Source organism: Mustela nivalis (genome assembly GCF_964662115.1).
Source record: "Mustela nivalis genome assembly, chromosome: 8".
Taxonomy (NCBI): Eukaryota; Metazoa; Chordata; class Mammalia; order Carnivora; family Mustelidae; genus Mustela; species Mustela nivalis.
In genome coordinates, this window is record NC_139027.1 from 26,334,332 (window position 1) to 26,359,574 (window position 25,243).

The window sequence follows — 25,243 nt, forward strand, 5'->3', positions numbered from 1 at the left end:
TGGTTTTATTTTCTTTTTGTTTACTGTTCTGTAGAAACACGGGTTCAGCTACATCTTTGGTTTTTTCCTTTTCTCTTCTTTTCCTTGCTTTGGCTTTCTTTTATTTATTTTTTTTTCCTTCCTCCTCCCTTCCTTCATCCTATCTTGTTTCCTTTTGCTTTCCGGCCATGTTAGTTTAACTGTCACAAGCACGTACGAGACAGGGACTGACAATTTAATAACAGAGAATGAAGGCCTTGAGATAGCTGTAGAAAGTAGAAAAATAGGAAGCTGAAGGCACAAATGCATGGCAATATAAAAGACAGAGCTCTCAGGGGCGCCTGGGTCGCTCAGTTGGTTAAGTGTCTGCCTCTGGCTCAGGTCATGATCCCGGGATGCAAGGATTGAGGCCGGCATCAGGCTCTTTGCTTAGTGGGTAGCCTGCTTTTCCCTCTGCCTGCCACTCCCCCTGCCTGTGTGCTTTCTCTCTCCCTCTCCGATAAATGAATGAATGAATGAATGAATGAATAAATACATTCTTTAAAAAAAAAAAAATTAACCCCCCCCCCCCCCGAGCTCTGTCCACGTTATACATGTATGCGTGCATGTATGTTACGCATTTGGCAACCTGCACACTGGAGAAGAATTAAGGATGCACTTACTGTATTAGCTAAGCCATAAATGGTCTTCGTGATGCCGGGGCTGCTAAGGGGAAGGGCCATCTGCCTTTTCCGTTCTGAGATTCTCCTGTCTTGACTCTGCCCATCAATTAGCATCTCCAGACACACATGCCTCTTCCTTGACGGAAAGCTTGGTCTAGGGGGAGACGACTGACAGCAATCAGGCCTGACTTTATCTGCAGGAGGTGTTGCTTTGGGGTAGGCCTCTCCTGAGGTGGAGGGGAGGGGTGCTGTCGCAGTTGGATTCTGAGACACCTCCAAGCCATCTCTGACTACCACAGGTGGTATCTGCAAAATCCCTGATCCTGATTCCCAGTTCCCCTGCCTCCTGCCTTTCTCCTCAGAATGCACGAGCCCTCCTCGCCCTGGGTCCTCTTCCTGTCTCTGAAGTGCATCTGCAGAGCCGGCAGTCGCTTTGGAGGAAGAGGAGCCACAGGAGGCTGGATGGGCTGTGTGTTTGCCTCCTGGGGCAACGTGGCCTGTGGAGGAAAGCCGTCTGAGGGATGGCTGCTCCAGAGGCCCGGAGGGTGCCCCAGCTCTGCCCCCTCTGCCTGCAAGACCAGCGACAGATCGGCCTCTTCCGTGCTGCTGTCACCGCTGACTCGGGTCCCTCATCCTTGGCAGCAGCCGCGGGCCTGGCTGAAGTGACAGAGGTTTTCGCAGACACGATTTACGACTCTTGGTTGAGTTTATATTTCTTGATGACCATGCGTTTCTTTTGCTAATATCTCTAGGTCCCATTTCGTTTGAACACTACTTCAGGGTTAGAATGGTCTTCGTGTTTTCACATTTCAACAAATAACGAACTAAGCAGCTTCCAGGGTCAGTCACAAGAGAAAGAAAATGAATCAGTTCCTGCCTTTCTTCCTCAGTTATTCACGTGTTCACTCGTCTTTCACGCAGTCAGCGAGTACGCATTGAGCACCTACTTTATGCTGTCTGTTGTTGCGGGCTGGGGGATGTACAGACAATATTTCCTGCTGTAGTATTCTAGAAGGGGGAGAGAAGCAATAAACAAATAAGCACATGGTACACCCTATTGCGATATGTGCTATGGAGAAAATTCCTGCGGGAATGGGTGGTTGCAGTTTTATTGTTTATATTTTGATATTTTCATTTGAGAGAGGGTGTGCACGAATGTTAGAGAGAAAATGTGAGAGAGCACAGGAGCCGGGGGGAGGGGCAGAGGGAGAAGAGGGAGAGGGGCTCCCCGCTGAGCAGGGAGCCTGACACAGGACTTGATCCCAGGACCCTGAGATCATGACCTGAGCTGAAGGCAGACAATTAACTGACCGAGCCGCCCAGGCACCCATGGGTGATGGCAATTTTAAACAAGGAGATAGGGGAAGGTGATTTTTTTAGCTCAAAGACTGAATAACTGGTTTCCATTCTGTCTGGAATGCCCTGTGCCCAATCTCCATGGCGATTCGTACCATACCTGCCCTCTGAAACCCAGCTCCAAGTTGTCATGTTTATACTTATGCTAAAAAAAAAAAAACCCACACAAACTATGTAATAGTTATCTGAAATTCAAGTTTAACTGGGTGCCCTGTCTTTTATCTGGCTACCTTAGCACCCCATGCTTCTTTCGGACAGGGAATGTTCCATCTCTCTTATGCACCGCCAAGCCACTCTCTTCTCCTCTTAAGGCACCAGTCCCTGGGGGGGGGGGTGTCACATGTATGTGGAGACAGATTTTATCACCTCCTCTCCTCTAAGCACACTGACGTCAGACCTTCCCTGATTTGTCTCTCTATCTCTGCACCATGGAGCCGAGAGCTGGCTCTTTGCAGGTGTGTGTATATTTATTTACTTGGATGCACAAGGTGTTTCTATGGACTCTGAGATGAGAACATTTCCTAACTAGGCAAGTTCTTTAAAGCTGCAGCCTTTTACTGAAGTCAGAATTCTCCGCCACCTAAAGCTGTGTTTCCTAGAACACTCCGCAGGCTCCTGAATGTCTCCGTCTCCTGCTCCGACACTTTCTTCTGTTGAGTATGGGCTCTGCTCTCGCAGCTCAGAGAGTTCAGGCTGCTCTTCCCGAAGTGCCTGCTGACATAGGTGCTCACTGACAGACACGAATCCACTTGGGAGAACTCCCAGGGCTCTATATAACCAGACACCCTGATGCTCATTGATTAATCTGAATTCCCAGGGTAGGATCTCCGAGACCTTTGGTTTGGTTGAAATCAGGGTTCTTTAAGGGTCGCTGAGCCCAGACTTCTCTTGATTCCCTCTGTGGTGTCTTCACTCAGTTACTCGTCAGCTAGCAGGAGCCAAGCATTCCTACTAACAGGACCCACTTGACTTCTCCATGGCTCCTTCTAACTTTCAGCCCCTTCCCTCACACCCTCCCATCCTAGACCTCCCAGAGTGTGCTGGGCCTTTTGAGGGCTGTCCTGGGCGGGTCAGGTCAGGCTTCCATCCTTGTCCCTTCTGCGAGGGTTCCTGGGGCAGCTTCCTCTGCTCTGTGCACGATCCTTTCTGTCTCATAGAAATTCTTTCTTTCTTTTTTTTTTAAATAATTTTTAATTTTTTTAATAAACACGTAATGTATTATTAGCCCCAGGGTTACCAGTCTGTGAATCGCTAGGTTTACAGACTTTACAGCACTCACCATAGCACATACCCTCCCCAATGTCTATAACCCCACCACCTTTTCCCCACCCCCCTCCCCTCCGGCAACCCTCAGTTTGTTTTGTGAGATTAAGAATCTCTTATGGTTTGTCTCCCTTCCAATCCCATCTTGTTTCATTTATTCTTTTCCTACCCCCCAAACCCCCACGTTGCCTCTCCACTTCCCATATCAGGGAGATCATATGATAGTTGTCTTTCTCTGATTGACTTATTTTGCTAAGCACAATACCCTCTAGTTCCATCCACATAGTCGCAAATGGCAAGATTTCGTTCCTTTTGATGGCTGCATAGTATTCTATTGTATATATACACCACATTTTCTTTATCCTTTCATCTGTTGATGGACATCTAGTTTCTTTCATAGAAATTCTTTCAAAGCTAGCCTCCTCTGATGACTTGCAGCCCCTTGTTTCTTGCTGTATATTGATACTTAAAAAAAAAAAAACTTAGAGGTTTTTTTTTTTTTTTAAAGAATCCCCCTGGAGGGAGAGGAATTAAGATATACAAGTTTATTCTGCCAACTTGCAGAAGTCCTCAGTGCAATTGAAAGATTTCCGTGAGACACCCTTTTGCTCTAAATTGTGTCTTAGACCAACCCAATCCAGCCATGCCATCCTCATTCCCTGGGAGTGATGACATTTTCTTGAGAAACCATTGTGGATCATGTAACATTTGGGGACCCACCAGAGTTCACTCAGAGGTTTCTCTGCATCTCTTTACAATTTGGCCATACCAGAGGCTTGAAACTGGCCACATTGGGAGCGCCTGCACCGTACAAAGTGGCGAATGCCACAAACTGAGCTAACTCGCCCACCCCCCAACTGGCAAGCTCATCTACTCGCAGACATCTGACTATATTCTGTGGGAAGAGGGTCCGTGCGGAACGAACCCCTTTCCTAGGCCCTCACCGTACCTCAGCAGAGTTACTTCACCAGCCTAGCTGAGCACTCCCTGGAAAGTCAGGGAGTCGAGTCTGACAAATGTGGAAAGATTCAAGACAGGGAGGTTTCAGTTGCAAAAAAAATAAATAAATAAAAAATAAATAAATAAAAAATCAAGTCCTAAAGGCCCAGAGCACAGCAAACTCCCAGGGAGATATTTGGAGGGGCCCACGTGAGGAGGTAATGCCCAGTGGGAGCTGGAGAAAGTGCTGAAGGCACAACTTCAAAATGAGCTGCGGGTTTTAGAGAATGAACAAAGACAGGAGAGGCAGCCACCGAAAGTTTGCTTTTTCTTTCTTCAAGGAGCTGACCTTGCTAGAGCTCGGGTGAATCATTCTTTTCACCCCCTTCCTTCCCCCCAACGGGGACCTGACACATCTGCTCGACTACCAGGAACGGCGGCAAGTGCAAACACCTGCCGGCACTGCTAATTACCAGACGCCCCCCAGGACGAGGGCATCGGGTAACACCTGGGCAGAGGGAGCTGACTCCGTTAGAACCAGAGAACGTTGGCATCGCAGTTACTGCCGACCTGGATCATTAATCAGAGAAATAGTGCTTTGTACCTGGGAAGCAAGGCCGCAGAGACTCTTTTACTTCCGATTAGCGGGTGTTTGTGTTTGTTAAGAAAAGAACATAAACAGATTTCCTTAACTTTCCTGCAGTTGACATCTTGGAAAAGCCTGATGCGAACTCATTTGTATTTGGGTGAAATTTGTTGCCTGAAACATTAATGAAAGGTGTACTCACCAGGTCGCCTTCTCTGTAAATGATCTTAGTATTTCTCTGTGATCAGATTGTGCGTCCATTTATTTTAAACCCAGGCTCTTTGATAATGTGGGCATCGGTGTAGTGGCTGTGAAAAGGCTCTGGAGAACACTATTTAACAGTTTCCCATTCCTCTGTACCCTGCCCGGCAGCCTTTGCGGAGTTTCTAATTTATTGTTGGAGGGCTGATTTGGCAACTTTTTTCTAGTATTTTCTATATGCCATTGTGCCAGGCCCTGCACGAAGGGCTGCGTAAAAATAATCACATTTCATTCTTATAACAATTCCCTGAGGAAGGAAATTACTGCCCCCCACCCCACCCCCGCTCCCATTTACAGGTGAGAAGCTGAGGCTCAGAAAGCTTAAGAGATTTAACTCAAATCCTACCTCCTCCCAGCTGTCTGGCCTGCATCCCCACTGTCTTGCTTTAGCAGTGGGGAGGTGGGGGCGTGTCAGAGGCAGGAGGGGGCTGGCTCTTAGAGCTGACCACAGGGTGGGGCATTTGCAAATGCCCATGATCACCACGTATGTATGTCGGAATGATAGCGAGATCAGATCTGAATTGTGATGTGAAACAAAGAGCCTATTTTTCTGGTTCCATGCATACATTTCCTTATTGATGTTATTCTTGAAGGGTAGTTGGAAGGAAGGCAGACAGCGAGAAGGAGCTTCCCCACCCTAAGAGGAAACCACCCTTAGAAAGATATTACACCCACCCTGGAAGGAGCCCTCCACCCTTTCCCATGAGATAGGTAGATGACAAAAAGGTGACTGGGTGAAATGCCTGGGTTAATCAGATTAGAACAGCCTGCTGACAAGCCCATAAAAACCCCTAGATCTAAAGGCCAAATCTGCAACCCTTTCGGGTCCGCTCCCTCTTTGGGAGCTCTGGACTATCGCTCAAGAAACTTTGCTTTCCTGCTCACTACTCTTCATCTGGTCTACGTCTTCATTCTCCAAAGGAGGATGATCAAGAACCGTGGGCACCGAAGGAAAAGAAATCTTATAACATTGTTGTATGTTATGTCATAAATGTTAGTAGTTTTTTTTTTTTAATCTGTCTGCACTGCAGATACTTAAAGGAGTTTTGTGTAGTTTTTTTGAATAAGGAAAAATGAGAAAGTCTGTGTCTTCTACTCATGAACCTGACCATAACTTCCAGTTTCAGGATAATGTAAAAGGAGGCATATTTCATCTAGACAGCATGGCTAGGAAACAAAAAACAACACAACAGTCCTTTTAAAACAATGAATCTTCAGAGTAGCGTCTCCATGGAAGACCTAATCCAAAAGGAACCTTGGTTATTTATCCGCTGCCCTTTGAGGTGATGACAAGAGTTAAGACTTCCTTGGAGCAAGTGCTAATCACACAACTTTTATTTAAGCATTTAAAAATCAACAGCAAACTATTACTGCAGGAAAAAAAAAATTGGGACTTATTTTAAATCTCTTTATATTCACTGGGGTCGAGGATATTCAAGATCCAGGTCGGGGAGCGGAGGACTTTTCGGGCAGTGCAAATACTCTGTGCGATGCCATCATGCTGGAGACACATCCTTACACACTTGTCCCACCCCACAGAATGTATGATGCCAAGGGGGACCCCCAGTGTAAACTACGGGCTCTGAATGATTATGACGGGTCAAAGGAAGTTCACCAGTTGTGACAAATGTACCACTCTGGTGGGGGATGTTGATATTGGGGGGGGGAACGTGCTGTGCATATATGGGACAGGAGATATATGGGAAATCTCTGTATCGTCCTCTCAATTTTTTTTAAAATTTTTAATTATTTTTATTTATTTAATTTTTTTCATCCTCTCAATTTTGTTGTGAACCTCAAAACTACTCTAAAACAATCTTAAAAAAAAAAATCAAGGGGAGACAAATTGTACTGAGCAGGGCTTTCTCAAAGGTGGGCTAAGAACACCTGCCCAAATAACACGGCCGCTTCTTCACCATGCGGGATGTGAGAGCTCAGCAAAGCCTATTGAACCAGAATCTTTGGGTTTTGGACCGAGGAAGCTGAATTTTTAGAAAAATGCTCAGATGAGTTTCTTCTCCCCACACACTGCTGCTTGGGAGCTGGGAGAAAAAAGGCCTACGCTCTATTGTCTACCAGACTTGAATCTTGACTTTGTCACTTTGTAGTAGTGCGACCTCGGACAAGCGCAGAACTCCTCCGTGTTCCAGTTTTCTCATCTGTAAACTGAGAATAATACTATTTTCCTGGAATGGCTAGAGGTCGTGGACAGCCACCACTGGGTATAGCACCTGGTACACACTTTACACGTCACAGCTACTGTTGTCACCCACGTGTCACCAGAGTGAAAGAGCCTTACAAGCTGAGAGTCTTGTAAAAAAAACATTGACCATTTTCCATCAATTAACTTCTCACGGTGTTATTGAAGGAGAAGGAAGCAAGTGATCGTGTAGAAGGATGCCTCACGTTGGAAAGGTCCTTCCTGAGGTTGTGGGCACCTGTGCCTTGAGGGATGTTGTCTTCCAGGGATGTTGGTTCCTAAACCTCAGAAATGGCCAGCGACGTTTGTTCTACACACAGATTTGGGGGCTCCCATTCTGCATTTGCCGAATCAGACCTTGAAGGTTGGAGAACCAGAATCTGTGTTTACAAGAAGCTCCTGTGTTGGTTTTTAGGAAGTCCGGGGAAGCTTTCCATCATAAACTAACTTCGGGTACACACAGCCCAGTCAAGGCAGCCAGAGAGAGAGAGAGAGAGGGAAGCAGGCTCCCTGCTGAGCAGAGAGCCCGATGCGGGACTCGATCCCAGGACCCTGAGATCATGACTTGAGCCGAAGGCAGTGGCTTAATCCACTGAGCCACCCAGGCGCCCCGAGAAGATGAGTCTGAGAGTGGACTAGATGTAACCAGCCCCTCTACCTTGCAGATCTGAAGTGGGGGTGGGGGGCTTTCCAGCTTCAGCGCATGCGCCTCCGGGATGATGGGTGTGGGGGGAGGGGAGGCTGGCAGACAGCAAGTGCATCGGGAGCAGAGCCACGGGATCAGGTGATGCAGCTGGTGTGGTGTTGAGAGATTCTCTCTCAGCGGCTGTAATGTGAGGGCATGTTGCCGAATCAGAGGTAGAGTACGAGGTTTGTACCATTTTGAGTCCTTAAGAATGACTGTGAGCCGAGAGACACACCTTCCACGCCCAGCACCACATTCCTGGTGGAAAACAGGAGAATCTTGTTGCTTAGAATGCCCCATGCCTCATTTTTCCAGGACTTGGAGGCCATTTCTTGGAAGCCCCAGAATCTACAGCTTCATTTCTTCTGTTACATGACTCTCCCTTTAAAAATGGCAGGAATTTCCATGTTCAGTGTCCCTGGTGATAAACACACCAGCTCTTCACTGTAACTGTTTTTGTTAAGAATTGCTCAAGTGAACTAGGAGATGGCAGAAACCAAACCCAATGAACAAAGTCACAAAGTCACCTGGCAAGGGGGTTGGGAATCTCGGGTTTTCAATCCAGTCGCTGTGTCCAGGATTCCTTTCTTAGAGATTCCTCAGATCAAGTTCTTCTCTTTTATTCATTATCTCACCAAGCGTCTACAGCCCCTCGGCCTTCAGGTGCTCTGGGAAACAGTTCTCCACCTTGAGTGTGTAGGGGAATCTCCCAGAGGCCTTGGTATAATTGCTGGGCCCCAGGCAGGGAGGGTTAGGTCTGCACTGGGAAGGAGGATTTGCATTTCTAACAACTTCCCAGGTGCCCTGATGCAGGGACCATCCTTTGAGAACGGTTACTCTGGTAGGCAACAGGTCTACAGATATAATTCAGGCAGAAACCTCTGTTATTTAAAGGAGGGAGTGGGTCACCAGATAAAATACAGAATGCTCAGTTGAATTTGAATTTCAGATAAACAAATAATTTTTTAATGTACATACGTCCCAAATATTGCATGGGACAGACTTTTATTAAAAAATTATCTGCTGCTGATCTGAAATTCAAATTTATTGGAGTGCCTGTGTATCCTGCATTTTTATTTGCTAAGTCTGGCAACTCTATTTCAAGGGCATAGCATTTGCAAGCTTCCTGATAGCATAATAGCTACTTGGTGACTCAGGCTATTTTCTTAGATACTTTCCTTCTACCATTTAGCTCTCAGCCTCCTGAAATGGATTTTCCGACTTTGAAATGGGGCTCTCTTGTCCCAACCTTCCACTGAGACACCCCTCTAGGACCTACCTGTTGACTTAAACTGTTCTAGGGTTTTACTATACCATAATCCCTTGGAACTTACTATTGCCACGTCCTCCTAGAGGAACATTCCTTTTCTGTATCTAAGTCTTTCCATATGCTTTAATAGTGGTGATGTTAGACCAAGGCAGGGGAGACTGTTGACCCCACAAAGCACACAGTCAGCTCCTCCACTTTTGCTGATGCCAAGACTGGCCAAGCAGGTACACCTGAGGAGCCCCCCCCAAACAAGGTCAAGAGAGGGGGTGGTGTGTCTATTGGAGCAAGCAAACCTGGTGACTTTGTTATGCAGAATAAATGTTAATAACATATTGTGTGCAAGTGCTGTTCCTAGGCAAGTTAAGGATTGCAATTTGTGTTTAATTTTAAGATGCCATTATTGCTCCTGTGAAGGCATTTCTGAAGTTTGAGAAGCTTACCTTCGAGGATGTGTCAATTTCAGAATATTGTTCCTAAAAGCTCAAAAGATTTCTTTGGCATTGACTATGATAATGATATAATGACAAGATAGATAAGGAAATTACTGAATGGAGAGCGATCTCAAGAGCCTTCAGTTTAGTTGGAGTCCAATGTCTGAGAGTTCATCTGCCACTTCTGGTATTTCCAAAAGGAGCAAGTGTATTCGAACTCACAGCCCAGGATCATGGTGAAGGCTGCAGAGTTTGGGTCTGACAATCTGCGGCAGATTTCTAGAGTGGATATTTAGAAGGGCAACGTAGTTCTCTTCCTTCGAATACTAATAATTCTGATTCAAAGAACAGTAACTCGAAGCGTTTTTCCAGGAATGCAGTCCTATTTCCAGACACTCTAATAAAGCTAATCGGAACCTTGAGGCTTTATTTTTGTTTTTCTCTGAAGAATGGATTCCTGTTAAGTATTTGCATTTTAAGTCTGAAACCTACCGTCGTTTGAGAAACAGATGTTAGAAGAGAATGCCATCAAAAGCAAGAAGAAATGACTATAGCTGAGAACAGATACTCATTTTCACATGTGATGGCTATGTATCTAGGGCCTTCCTATAATAAGTCATCAGTGAATGAGAAAATCATATAAGAAGTGCGTCTGTTGTTTGTGTGCAAAAATGTTATTAATAACCCGCCATTAGAAGTGGTGTGTGTTTTTCCATGAGGTCGGGTGTATTTGGGCAATGTCACTCATAGGCTTTTGCCTCATCATACTATTAATCAGTAGCAGGCATCTGCAAACGAGATAGCCAAGATTTTCTGGTGTGTTCTGTGGTCAAGGAAAAGGGCCAGATTTCTGCTCTGAAAGGGAAGGGAGCTGGTTTTCTCAACCCCGCTGGCATGGTGCTTTTGTGTCCAGGGGCACACGCTGCAATGCTATCTGGCAATAGACAGGCAGAGCAGCGACTTGGTTTCATAAACGTCAGAGTTGAAAGGTATTATGCATTTTCTTACTCAGAAAGCTGGTCTACCCTCTTCATGCTATACACTCTGCGAGCTGATGAGAAATGCCAAAGACAGCAGCGGGGAGAAACAGTAGTCCGTGAATATGGTCTTGGCTTACATTCCATACTGAGAAGCTATTTTGTTAGTTTATTTGTTGGCTTTAACAGATTGTGCTTTAATTACAAGCCATTAGCCAGTTATTAATACATAAAACAGTTTGGATTTCATAAATATTTTTGGATATTATTCAACTCATTTAACATTTTCATCTCTGGAGAGAATATCTGATTTAGGTGAAATACTTGAATTAACTGACCTCCTGTCACTTGTGGGTAGCCCAACCCCTCTGACACAGTCTGGTGGGGCGGGAGGGTGGAGGCTGGGGGCTGGGGTCGGGGCTCTCAGCACTTGGACTGCCATTGTTCCATTCCTGACTGCCATTTCCTGGTGTGTGGCCTTGGGCAAGCTAAGTTCTCGGTTCCTCTGTTTTCTTATAACCAAATGAAGGCCTTTCTATTACAACACCCTAGAAATGTTTTTGGCTTGATGTGAGATAATCCAGGTGAAACGCCTAGCACGGAGTGAATGCTCACTAAGTATTAGATAAAAATAGAATACAATTAAACAAAATTTTAATGGTGTCTTCTCTGTACCTGATGGATCTCTTACTATATTTTGCAGCTGTTGAATGAAATAGAGAGTATGTTGGCTACCTAATAAAATTTAACCAATAACTGTTCAAATTTTGGAATAAACTTATCTTACACACTGACTAGAGATTCATTGGATACCAGTAATAAAAGTACTAAGAGCATATTTAATAAAATTCAAGATCCCTTATATTCTGTTGTCACTCTAGAATCAACTTTTGCCTACTGCCTAAAGCCATAAAGAGAACAGTACACAATAAAGGTAGTTTCATCTGGCTTCATTTAAAAATGGTGTTTCTAATCTTATTGTTTTCACATTTATTAATAGGCTGAGTTAAAAAAAAAAATTCTCAAGGTCTATGATTCTTGGACTTGGGCGGTGGTACCATTAAGCCCTTGGAAAACCAGTGAGTGGAAACAGTGCTCTCTTCAAGGATGTGGTTTCTGTGGTCTGGCTTGCTCTGTTGTAGCCGTCATGGCTTGGTGGGCAGGAAAGTAGGCATGGAAGGAAGTTGGGTAAGGTAGTGAGGTGGTGTCAGTGGTAATCTGAGCGGTTAGACCACTCGAACTGTGAAAATTTAGTGTTGGTGATTTCCTGGCTGCAATGATTTTCTTTGATGTAGTCTCCAGTCCCTAGGGACAGAGAGATCCAAGAATCAACAGAGAAGGGTGTTGGAAAGGAAGGAGGTAAGCTAAGGGAACACACAGAATAGTGAGTCTTCTCTGTGCCTTATTTGCTTTCCCACTGAGCAACTGGAGGACCTTGGGATTTTCTTCTTTTTTTAATCTAATTGGAATGGGCACTCGTTGCTACTGCAGTCTCGCCCTCTGTGGTTATAAATGAGACCCCACACTGGTAATTCTTGCCTTTACGAGGGACTTTATGTGAGTCACAGACATTCTCAAAGGTAATTTCTGCAAAAGTAAAATGTGTATTTGCTGGCTGACTTATTCTGTGAATTGATTTGATAAAATTGATTCCCGCTTCATATCTTAAATGTTTTGCACAGCCTGACAGAAGAAGAAGCTGGAAAGCATTGCATCACATCTAACACACAGGTCTGGGCTTTCTCCTGTATCACAAAGGCACTTGCTTATTGTGTCTTCTACTGATTTATCTCGTTTCCTTCTGTTCAATTAATTGCAGATACCATCTCTTTGGGCTCTTTCTGAAAGGGTAGCCAGGCCTGCTTTGTTTACTGTTTTATATGCTAGCACATATCAAGTCATATTTGACGAAACTACCATTGTCAAGCATTTACTATATATGTTCTGTATGCTGATCTCTTCAGGAAACCATATGTATGTTACTTCATCTAAGTCTTGTTGCAAGCAAGAAAGACATTCCTTCTATTCACAGAAATTCTGAAACTCAGAACATTTAAATATTGTGCTCAAGTTTCAACATGTACTGAGTGGTATTCAAAACTAATATAGTCCAACTCCTAATGTTCTTTTATTAGGCTATGAAGACTTAGATCTTTGCTTTCTTAGCACTGGATTACTTTGTATAGAACCCAGCACAGTATTTATAGTATTTTGCTGTCTTTCCAGACAGTGCTATCTCTCTTACACCCTAAGTTCATTTCAACATTATTCAGCTTCTGCACAAATCAAGATTCTTTTCTCTATCTTTCAAACGTATAGAATTGACCACAGGATCTGCAGCACAGTGCAAGGAACTGTAGGGCCTACAAAAGTAAATGAGTCATGGTCTATAAACTTAGGAGGTTCTATTTTAATGGGAAAAAAAGTGAGCATGATGAATACTGCTTACAAATGTCTATAATATGAAGCAGAATGAAAGTACCATTATTGAGATATAATCCATGATAGGAATTTCCAAGGAGAAGGCAGCCCCAGAAGCCATTTCCCTTCGGATCTTGGTTGAGATTTGGCTTTTTTTTTTTTTTTTTTTTTTTTTTTTTTAACTAGGTATTTATGGGAGGGGAGGACCAGAGAGAAAGTTCATTGGTCACATTTCAGTGGTTCATTGTCACTGTCTTATCTCTCTCACACTTACGTGTTGTAGGGAGTGGGGGCTTCTTATGACTTGCTGACAGAGATAGAGAAAACCCAAACTTGGTTCATGAATGGGTTGGCTTGGCATGTTTATGAATGTCAATACTGAACTGCTGCTGCATGACAACCCCATTTTGGGGGGGCCTTGAAAGACAGTGAAGTGGAGACTTCTCAGTGGACACATCTTTGGGCATTATACCTGGTAGTCCACTTTACGTGGAGAGAGAAATGGAGGTAAGGAGAAATTTGGACTTCTGAACAGCGGCAAAATGACTTAGCTGATTGATCGTGTTCTGCAAAGGGCAAGATTAGCAGATTGGGAATAAGTACATTGGGGCAAGAGGACCTATAGGATTAACTACAGAGTGTAAAGATATTTGCATCTTGCATTCACAAATACCAGAGAGTTTCTGTGTGGAAGAGGCACTATACAACCAAAAGAATGACTCAGTCAGTTTACATCAGCCAGAGACATATTTTGAAGTTAGATGTAAAAGAGTTTTCTGATGGTCTGGATGTGGAATATGATAGAGAAGAGTCAAGGATGACTCTGAGATTTTGGCCTAGAGCACTGGAAAAATGGAGTTGCCACTAATTGATGTTGGATGAAGAGGATTTTTGCATAAAGGTTAGGAGTTCAGCTTGGGACATGTTGGCTTGAGATATGTTTTAGACACACAGATGGAGATGCTAATGGGCATTAGATATGTGGATCTGAAGTTGAGGAGAGAAGAGATTAACCCAGAGTATAAGGTCATGACATGGTGGAAAAATCATAGAAATGACCAGAGAAGTCCTGACTGTTGCACTGAGGGACCCAGGACAAAGCCTTTCCCTTACTTGCGTTGCTCATGTGTATAAGGAGAGGACAGAGGGTGTGGAAGGTAAGGTTTTGTCAACCTTGTAATTCAGATTCTGGGCAAATTTTGCAGAGAAGGAAAGATTGAGAACTTGGGCATTTTTTAGGTGGTATCAGTGTCTAGAAACTTCTAGTGATCTCCCATTTCTGATATACCTTTTGTGGGGGAGCGCATGGAAGAATCCCACTTGGCTGCATCCCTTGCAGTAAGTCAGGCTTATATGAGTAGTTCTGGCTTTGGGGTTGTGAGATGGTTGCCACTTCTATGCTGAAGGGTTCAGTTGCTGGTACAAGACCCTCTGGTGCTTTCTTCCCCTGCTGTAATGAGCATGGAATCAGGAAGAGGGACAGGTGCCACAAGATGGAAATAGTCAGATCACTGAGCTGGTGCTGAGGACTTGCAGCCCTGGGTTTTGCCCAGACATGCAGCAGACTTTGGTACGTGATAAGTTTCTAAGATCTTGGTGTTGCTTGTTATTACAGCAGAACATAGGCAGGTTACCCTGATTGAAACAGTCTGCTGTTGGCACACCTGTAGTGGGAGGTCATGGAAATAAGGGTCTGGTCTCTGGAGAAGGGACAAACTAAATTCTACTCATGTCACAATTTTCCTCAGGGCTCTGAAGAACAAAGATACTGTTTTCCCATAATTGTGCTATTCTTTTCCATTTTTATTTTGGTTTACATGTTGTTTTTCAGGAGGGTGTCTCTCTTCTCTTTTCCTTGGTCTTGCAATAAAAAACCATAAGACTTATTTGGATGACAACAAGTCTATAAATATTTACATCTCAACTTCTCCAGTTTTAATGAACCAGGTGATTAGTGGAGACCCCTACGTTGCTTAAAGATGTCACTCAGAGTGGAAGTTCACCTGCTGAACAATTAAACAATTAATTCACTGATGGTTAATGGAGTTTCCAGTGTACCTAACTAACATTTATTAATGATAATGATGACTTTATGTTTTTAAAGCTTGTCAGTTAGATTTAAAATAGACTACATGCATCTCTGTCTCAGGCCTTTTTGCCCTTGGTGGGTCAGGCCGGAGGATAAAATTTCGTATGAATTTGGAGGAAGGAATAATTTTAGGATGCACAGTTTTAATCATGTGGTGTTGTCTATTCACTAGTCATCTGTCTTTCTGTAATTTTACAGGGGGAATATACCACTGAGTTTTGGATTAAGTAAGTCAGATATGTAACATTTTGTGGAGTTCGTAGTTGATGCTTGGTGAATATTGGCCTGAGTCTAATCATATAAAAAGCTCAGCAAAACCGATAAAATAAATAACAGCAATAAAATATGGAAACAAAAAAATCTACCCAACACATTTTTAGCCCCAGAAGAAACTGGGCACAAAGTTAAAGAATGAAATTCACTATCATATGGGCCTGCTAGCCTTTTGCTACCAACAGCTACATTTTATGTGAAATTTATGAAATCGGCCAATTGATAATAGCAGAAAGCTCATTACCAAGCAAATACAAAAAAGCTATTCACCTTTGAAAGATTGCATTTTCATTACAGAAACAGCAGAAAAGGACCTAGAAAACTAATGAAAAAACATAAAAATGCAAATTACTGCAGCTAATTGGTTGTGTCTTCAAACATATTCTGAATTATTAATTTACAAAAGAGTAAATCTCTTCCTTTACATATAAGGATACGGTATCCTTCCCTCATGGTTAGCATTAAAATGATAATGTTCCATTCTTCTTTAGTGTAATTGTATCAAAATTTTGTTGAGGGAGGGGGCAAAGAGGAAGAACCAAAGAATTCCAGTTTTTTTCTAAAGCTCTAAACTCTTCTGTTGAATAGCCAGTTACATGTTAAATTCCCAGTCTCCATATGCCGTTAATAAAGAACCACACTGGAAGCACATATATTAGGTAGTAAGTTCCAAGAGGGTCGGTATTCTCACTTCTGCTTAGTTCACTGGGGTGTACCAAGCATTTTTCACTGTCTGTCATGGAGCCGTTAGAACAGCTCTCATCAAGGTAATCCACATTTCCAGCTTAACAAATCAATAGTAAGACTTTATTCCACTTGATATCTGACACAAGTGACCATTTTCTCCTTTTGGCTTCTGGGATATTGCTTATTTTCTTCCTACTTCACTGGATATTTCTTCTTGATCTACTGGCTCTTTTATCTCCTTCCAACATTTGGAGGACATCAGGGCTCATTCCCTCACTCTCCCTTTTGATGGAAAGATTTGATCCCATGATTTGAAATACCAGCTGGATGTTGAGCCTCCAGAATCTTGACTGTAGATCTGGCCTTTCCTGGGAGCTTCGGACTTGTATATCTAACTGCTAAGTCGACATTCCCTGTTATATAGTGAATGGGTTTCCAAATCAATCTACAACAACACAGATGAATCTCAAAAGCATTATGCAAAGCGGAAGAAGCCGGAAACAAAAGACTGCATATTGTATACTGTATAATTCCATTTATAGGACAAAATTATAGTGATCCCTAGTGGCTTGTGGTAAGGGACAGGATTGACTGCAAAAGGGCATGAAGTAACCTTTTTGAGTGATGGAAATATTGTTTCTTAATTATGGTGGTAGGGTGACGATTAGATGATTATATATGTTTGACAAAACTCATTGACTGCACACTTAAAATGGATGATTTTCTGGTGCATATTACTTATACTAATTATTCTTTAATAAACTTGATTTCAAAAAATGCTCATTGCAATTAGAATACAATCAAAATATTTATCATTCTTTAGCCATTTGATCTTTGTTCCACAAAGTAACTAACTCCTTTCCATTTCCATGCCTATACCCTAACTCTTCTCTTTGCCTGGAAATTTCTTTTTCTGGACATTTGAATAGCTAACCGCATTTATTTCAGAAACCAATCTCCCAGAGAAACTTCCTGTCTCTAGTGTCTAAAATAGGTCTTTCTTCTCCTTCAAGTTAAACTCTGTCTTGTTATTCTATACTAAGCACTTAGCACTACTTGAATAGTCTTGCTTATATATTTACTTGTTTGTTTATTTATGTTCTCTCTTTCTCACTGGCCTATAAGTTTCTGGCAGAAGTGGAAGCTGTTGGTTGGATCCATTGCTGACTTTCCCAAGCTAAGGTCAAGGTTGAGCATATAGGCATAAAATAAATATTTGTTGAATGAATGAATAAATAAATGAATAGTAGGAACTTAATAAACGTTTGTTGACTGGCTGACTAACTGAATTCTAAACCACAATTGTAAAACACTGGCACTTCAGACTTACTCAAAGCATATGGTACAAAGAATGTGGATCAATGATGCTAATGGGAGTATGCACATCCACCAACAGGCATTTATTAAGGTCTATCTGTATGAGTGTCACTGAGCTACATGTGGAGGTCACTTATTTCGAAGGAAATGTTCTGTCCATCATTTCTACCCATTTGGTCAAACTTTCTCAAATGAATACCTTACATGGAAAAGCTTCTTAGTTCAAACTTCGGCAAGAAACTTGGAAAGTGTGGAAAGAAGTCATTTTAGTCATCTTTGTGTGTGTGTATAGAATTTTGTTCTTACACTAGTTAAGAGTGTTTTATGGCTAACTTTGCTAGCTTTGAGTTAAGTCTGAAACCATTATTTCTTCTAATCAATCACTCTTGGCACAGTAAAAATAGACTTAGTTCTTATAAATGCATAATCAAAAAAATAATCATGTAGCCAACTCTATTTTGAGAATATAAAGGGTGGCCCTTTCTTGGATATCTGTAAGTAGGAATAACTGGGCAGTAAGAGATCACTCCATTGGCACTTAACCTGGGGAACATTTTGATAATGCTTACTAAAATACACCGCACATTTTAAATCTGAACACATGTGCTTTCATGTATTAACAAACTTGAACCACCCTGTGCTAATATAACTGTAGGAATGGTACTTAAAGATAGAACAGTTAAATCACCAACAAGAAACATGCACACACACACGTGCACACACACAGTGGGTAACATAACTCTTCTTTAGGACAGTTATGGTTTAATATTGATTGTAGGGACCTACTCACTTCTTTCTTGTTTTGTTTTATTTTGGTTTTGATGGACACATTAGGCCAAACAAATCAGAAGGAAAAAGTCTCTTCCTGGAGTTCAGGGTTGTGGTACACGGAGCCCAAAGGATCTGTGGCTGCAAGAGCACCTTCTGGAAGGGGAGTTTGAGGTGGAAGGTGACAGCAGAGTGTAGGTGGGAGAGAGTTCAATGATGCTGTCTGTCATCTCTGCTCTAGATCCTCTAACTCTCCTTCTCCAAAGTGAATAATTTATGCTTGGTGACACAGAGGATCAAAAGTTCTTAGCAATTATGTCTTCCAAAGGAGCACCAGGTCACAGAAAGTAACAATAATTCAGGAACTTCAAGTATCAAATGATGGTATATCATGGGAGATCTGAGGTGTCAGATCCTAACTGTAAAATGTTTTGCTGTAATTCATATTGCACTGTTTGCTATAGTCTGGAATTTAGCTTTCTTTAGTGTCATCTAAAGAGAAACAAGTACACGGTTTTACTTAGGAATTAACATGTGATTATGTGAAATTGATGAACGTAGGTCATTTTCTTTTTCTTTCCTTTTAAAGACAAAATAGTACCTACTGTCTCTGTACTTTATGCTGAGCCCTTTATAAGTGACATTTTAAAGATTCTGATGCCCAAGTTCTTGGAGTTCAAAAAATTGTGGTAAAGAGTAATAGTTCTGCTACCCCTTCAAGACATCATTTCTAGCCCCCTGAACTCATACTTTTCAAGATAAAAGCTGAAAAAATTAGTAAAAGCTCCTGCCGTTATTTTCAATACCACCTCAGAATAGACACTGGTGAGGCCAGCTTTCTGGAGTAGGCATTGCTTACCCATTTTACTCCTCCTCCCTGACTGAAGCAGTTTCCTTCACTCTGGATTTATTATGAACACACGGCATTATTTGAAAGCAATGGAAGTGACACTAGAGAATGAGAACCACGAACAGCGTCCTACTCATTTGTCTTAAAAGAAGACTTACTAAAACCGTAAGAGAAAGAACATAATAAAAATAGGCACTACATGCTGTCCTTTTGAAATCTATCAGGTGAGAGAACAGAAACTTCCAATAATCACACGTCATTTACAACAACATATAATGTCAGTGCTACACAGACTCCGAATGGTTGGTTTCCTGCTCTGAGGATCCAATAGTTATAAAATGCCAGAGCCAGGGTCCGAGCCAAGTCTGTCTGCTCAGTTTATGATATCACAATATCTCCACAATGATATTCTTGTAATCATATCTTCATCTCTGAACTCTGGCTGAGTTCAGACTTGTGTCTTTGTTTTAGCTGACCTTGGTCTAGGATTGTCTTTGGTGTATCTTAAGCCATTCTTTGTTGCTATGCTGTATTTTATGGGGCTCTCCCTTCTCTATATCAGGACTCTTACTACTAATTTTAAAAAATGATCAGTCTATTGTCTACGATAGCTCAAAATTCAGACTGTAAATATATTGCTCACTAACCTGTTAAAAGACACAGTCCTGTATGCCTGCTTGCTCGCTCTTTCTTTCTTTCTTTCTTTTTTTCTTTCTTTCTTTTTTTCCTGTTTTCTCCTAGCCTCCAGTACTTCCTACACTAGGATTTTGGGTTTTGAGGTCCAGGAGCTTTCTCCCTGTTTCTAAGCATACTGCTTGCTGTCTTTGGGTTGCCCGTGGCCAGCATTCTGTCTGCCCAGGGGTGCTGGAGAAGATGTTTTGAAGGGAGGGGCACTCCTTGGTTGAATCAAAACTGAAAATGGATGTCTGCTATCACACTTCTTGCAGAACGCAGTTAAAATCCTTGTCTGGATATAGCGGTTATTGGTTCTATGCCTCGATCATTTTATGTCCACTAACTGTGTGAGCCACACAATGAATGTTGATTTTTAAAAAGCACATACTGTCCAAACTGAGTTGTCTACAACTTTTCCCCTAAAAATGTCCCTATTACTAAATATTTCTGCATTTTCCATCACTAGTTTTAGCTAAAAACTAAAATTTATATCATGGCGAAAATGACTAAGGCATTATCTGCAAAATCACGAATAAATCCAAGCTGCTACATTATATGCATTTTACTATTCTGAAAGCCACTTTTAATAAATGTTGTCAGATATTTTACTAATCCTAATTCAGTTTAATGACTATTTTTAGACAATCTGCTATCCATTGGTGCTGAGTTGCAAATTTCCATATGTATATACCAATATATAACAGTTTCTCCCCTCCAGGAATTTATAATCTACTTAGAATATCTGAATAGGTAGTGTGGAGATGTATGTGTGTGTATGAAACAAGTCACTAAAATACATGATAATATCTGTATAGTTTTTGAATAAGGTATGGAGGAGACAAACCGTGAGTCACAATATTGAGAGCATTTTGAACAGGGTCTTCAGTGTGCTAGCCTTTCTAATCCTCTCACCGCAGCTGTGAAGCTTTGACTCAGTTTTGGAAAAAAAAAATAATATCCTCAACAAAACAATTTTAAACCTGTGGCTTTTTGGTATCCACTATTATTGCTTTTCTCTCCATGTAATAAAGGGGCAATGTGTTCCTTTATCCTCTTCCTGCTCTGGAGTCACTGAGCCACTTACTGTCTTTCCTGACTTTCTGCCAGTTGCATCTCATTTCTTATTTTGGTTTTCCTGACTGCATTCCAAGAGGCTGACCTAAAGTCAAGTTACTTAGTTTCCTGGGAAAAAGAGTTTCTTTCCTTTTCTTTTCACCTTGTTCTCCTGCTTGCGGTTGAAAGTTTAATTCACTAATTGGTATATTTCTATTAGATCCCCACTTAGGGAAGTGTAAGATACCATATACCTCTTTTCTTAAAAACTATTCTTTCACAATTTATAATTTTTAGAATTGTAAGTTGCTGACATTTGCATGTAATACATTTCTAAAAAGAAATACATGAGGACATTTGACAGAAATCTACAAATATAATTTTCAGAATTTGTACTGTAATAAAAAGCTGAAACTGCATTGTTAGCTGAAAACCGTTACCTGTCCTGATGAAGGCACAAAACATCATCTAATGCTATATTTAATGCTTTTGTAAAGAGAAAACTTTTGAGAAATAATCTGGAAATGTGTCTAGCCAGAATAATGGAAAAGGAGTGTGGTATATCATGAATCAATATAAATTTATTTTTGAGGAAAGCAAAATGACTAGCATGGACAATGAAAATGTTTCAAGCACTATAAAATGTATTGAGTTCCAGAAACCAGACAATTTTGTATAAAATGCCCTTTGGATTTGTTTTCCCTATGATGATAAAGACTGGAAAATATGAACTAAAAATACAGAAAAAATTATACTCTGAGAAGCATATTAAATCAGAGAAATGATAGTATCATAATTGATTCCATAAAGAGACTCTCAGAAAAGTAAACTCGATACAACTAGTTTGAAGCTTAAAATGGTAAATTCAGCTATCACTGGTCAATGAGAAACAACTGAAAAATTGCATCGCAAAGTCTGGGAAAAAAAAAACAAACTAAAAACAAACCCTGAAATCACACTGGCATATGTGGTTAAGATGAAGTTTCTTTTGTCTTTGTAAGGGAAATGCAAATCAAAAGCACAATTAGATTTCACCTCACACCTGTCAGAATGACTAAAATCAAAAACACAAAAAACGACAAGTGTTGATGAGGATGTGGAGAAAAAGGAACCCTTTTGTACTACTGGTGGGAATGCCAACTGGTGCAGCGACTATGAAAACCAGTATGGAGTTTCCTCAAAAAAATAAAAAATAGAATTACCATATGATCCAGTAATTTCACTGATGGGTATTTATCCAAAGAAAATGAGAACACTAATTTGAAAGATGTATGCACCCCTATGTTTATTGCAGCATTATTTACAATAGCCAAAATATGGAAACAGCCCGTGTGTCCATGGAGAGATGAATGGATAAAGAAGAAGTGGTATATATATGTAATGGAATATTACTCCACCATAAAAAGAATGAAATCTTTCCATTTCCAATAACATGGATAGATCTAGAAGGTATCATGCTAAGTGAAATAAGTCAGTGAGATAAAGACAAATACCGTATAATTTCACTCATCCGTGGAGTTTAAGAAACAAAACAGGTGAACAAAGAAAAAAAGAGACAAACCAAGAAACAGACTCTGAACTATAGAGAATAGATAATGGTTACCAGAGGGGAGCTTGGTGAGGCCATGTGGGAAATAGTGAAGGAATGAAGAGTACTGTTATCATGATGAGCACTTTAGAATCATCAAATCAATATATTATAAGCCTAAAAGTAATATAACACTATATGTTACCTATACTGAAATTAAAGTAAAGAACAAAAAGATGAGGTTGTGCATTCATTTATTCTGATAATGTGCCTGTTTATTGGCTATATAGTCTCCATGGCTCTGCTCAAAGTAACCCCTCCAAGAAGCCTAGAAGGTTTTACTACTCTCTTGAGATTTGGTCTTTTATTCTAATTTAGATTTTCTTGGTCTTGACATTTTTTATTGATATGTTAATATTATTGATTTTATTTACTAGAAGCTATTTCACATCTTTGTATGAATAAATTTAACATATGTAATATATGCACATTGATCATCTGAAGAAGATGACGTACAGATTATAGCCTTTTAGTCTAACTGATCACAGATCTCTGATGTCATTCAGGGTTTTGCTTATCTAGAAAAATAACCTAATTGATAATAATGAGTATAAAAGCAATTAGCAATTATACCCGCACTATTATTTTAGAATATGTTTTGAGATATAAAAACAGATGAACAGACTGTTATCAATTAATCTAAAAATTCAAGATAATACTTTTGAGGACAGTTTAAGTGATTTTTTTCTGGAAACTCTTGCCTCCATTTGAAAGGTAGATTCTCCAAATATTGCTTTTGTGATGTGTCTTATCCATCTCTTCCAATTCAATGTCCATCCCTCCAGCTATGTCAAGTATAGTATTATATCCATATATTAAGTATTAGATTTTAATTATTGAGTTTTTTATTGACATTTTATTTATTTCAAATCTTACTGTTCATTTCTTTTTTTGCTTGATAATATTTTCAAAACAAAAAATTTTCCTTAGATATATTAAACAATTATTTTATGTTCTGTGTTCAGAAAAACCCTCAGTTGTGAGATACTTGTATTTAAATTCTTGCCTTGAAAGTTTTTGGAATATCCAAGAAGAATGGATTTAGGCTGGGGACCCATACAAGAGCTGAATTTTGGTTGAGAATTTTCAAGGACATTTTTCCTTTTGTTCTTCATCTGGTGCCGAGGTTCATTCAAGATAGGAGAAGATGTGGTGTGCGCGCACACACACACACACACACACACAGGAATATTATGCAGCCAGAAAAATGAAATCTTGCCATTTGCAACAATGTGGATGGAACTAGAGGGTATTATGTATTATGCTAAGAGAAATAAGTCAATCAGAGAAAGATAATTATTGTATGACCTCACTGATATGTGGAATATGAGAAACAAGACAGAGGACCATAGGGGAAGTGAGTAAAAAAATAAAAGAAGATGAAATCAGAGAGGGAGACAAGCCATAAGAGACTCTTAATCATGGGAAACAAACTTAGGGTTGCTAGAGGGGGTGAGGGGTAGGATGGTTGGGTGATGGACATTGGGAGGGTATGTGTTGTGGTGAGCACTGTGTATTGTGTAAGACTGATGAACCACAGGGATGCCTGGGTGGTTCAGTTGGTTAAGCAGCTGCCTTCGGCTCAGGTCATGATCCCAGCGTCCTGGGATCGAGTCCCACATCGGGCTCCTTGCTCAGCAGGGAGCCTGCTTCTCCCTCTGCCTCTGCCTGCCCTTCTGTCTGCCTGTGCTTGCTCTCTCCCCCTCTCTATCTCTGATAAATAAATACAATCTTTAAAAAAAAAATAAAACACTTTTAAAGACTGATGAACCACAGACCTGTACCTCTGATACAAATAATACATTATATGCTAATTAAACAAAGATAGGTGGATAGGAGGTTTAATTTACTATTGTGTGGAGCTGGGAGTGGGCACAGATCTATTTCTATCTCACTCTTTCTCTGAGTTTCGAGGATATAGTTTTTTATATAGGGTTAATTTTTGTTTTTGTTTTTGTTTGTAAATACAGAGCTCTCCTCGTCTTTTGGTCGACTTCTTTCTCCTTAGGCCTGGAAGGCCTTGAAAAAAAATCAAAGCTCAAGTGCTCCTTGCACAAAGCTCAAAGCAAATGCCTTTGGAGGTTCAGTTGACTTATTTTATATATTCTTTCCCAATTCTTCAGCTTACTGTTAAATTTCTTTTCTTTCTTTCTTTCTTTCTTTCTTAATTGGGGTTTGAGGGCACATATTGCATGGAGCACTGGGTGTGGTCCATAAACAATGAATTCTGGAACACTGAGAAGAAATAAAATAAAATAAAATGGAAAAATAAATAAATGGGGTTTGAACACTCAACATGAAATCTATCTTCTAAATATATTTTTAAGTTTGCAATACACTGTTACTGACTATAGGTACCATGTTGTACAACAGATCTCTAGAACTTACTTATCTTGCATATTTGAAGCTTTATTACCCATTGAACAACTACTTTTTGTTTCCCCCTCCTCCAGTCTTGGCAACTGACCATTTGTTTTTAGCTTCTATGAATTGACCATTTTAGATATCTTATATGAGTGGAATCACACAGTACTTGTCCTTTTGTGACTGGTTTAGTTCACTTAGCATAATGTCCTCCAAGTTTATCCATGTTGTTCCAAATGGCAGGATTTCCTTCTTTATAAGGCTGAATAATGAATTTTATACAATGGAATCATTGTATGAATATACCACATATTCTCTCTCTATTCAGTCTTTGATGGACATTTAGGTTGTTTCCATATCTTGACTATTGTGAATGATGCTTCAGTAAATATGGGGGTGCAGATATCTCTTCTAGATCCTGATTTCAATTCTTTTGATTATACCCAGCAGTGAGGCTTCTGGCTTATATGGTAATTCTATCATTGATTTTTTCAGTAAACTCCCTACTCTTTTCCAGAGTATTATCATTTTTCATTCTCGCCAGCAATG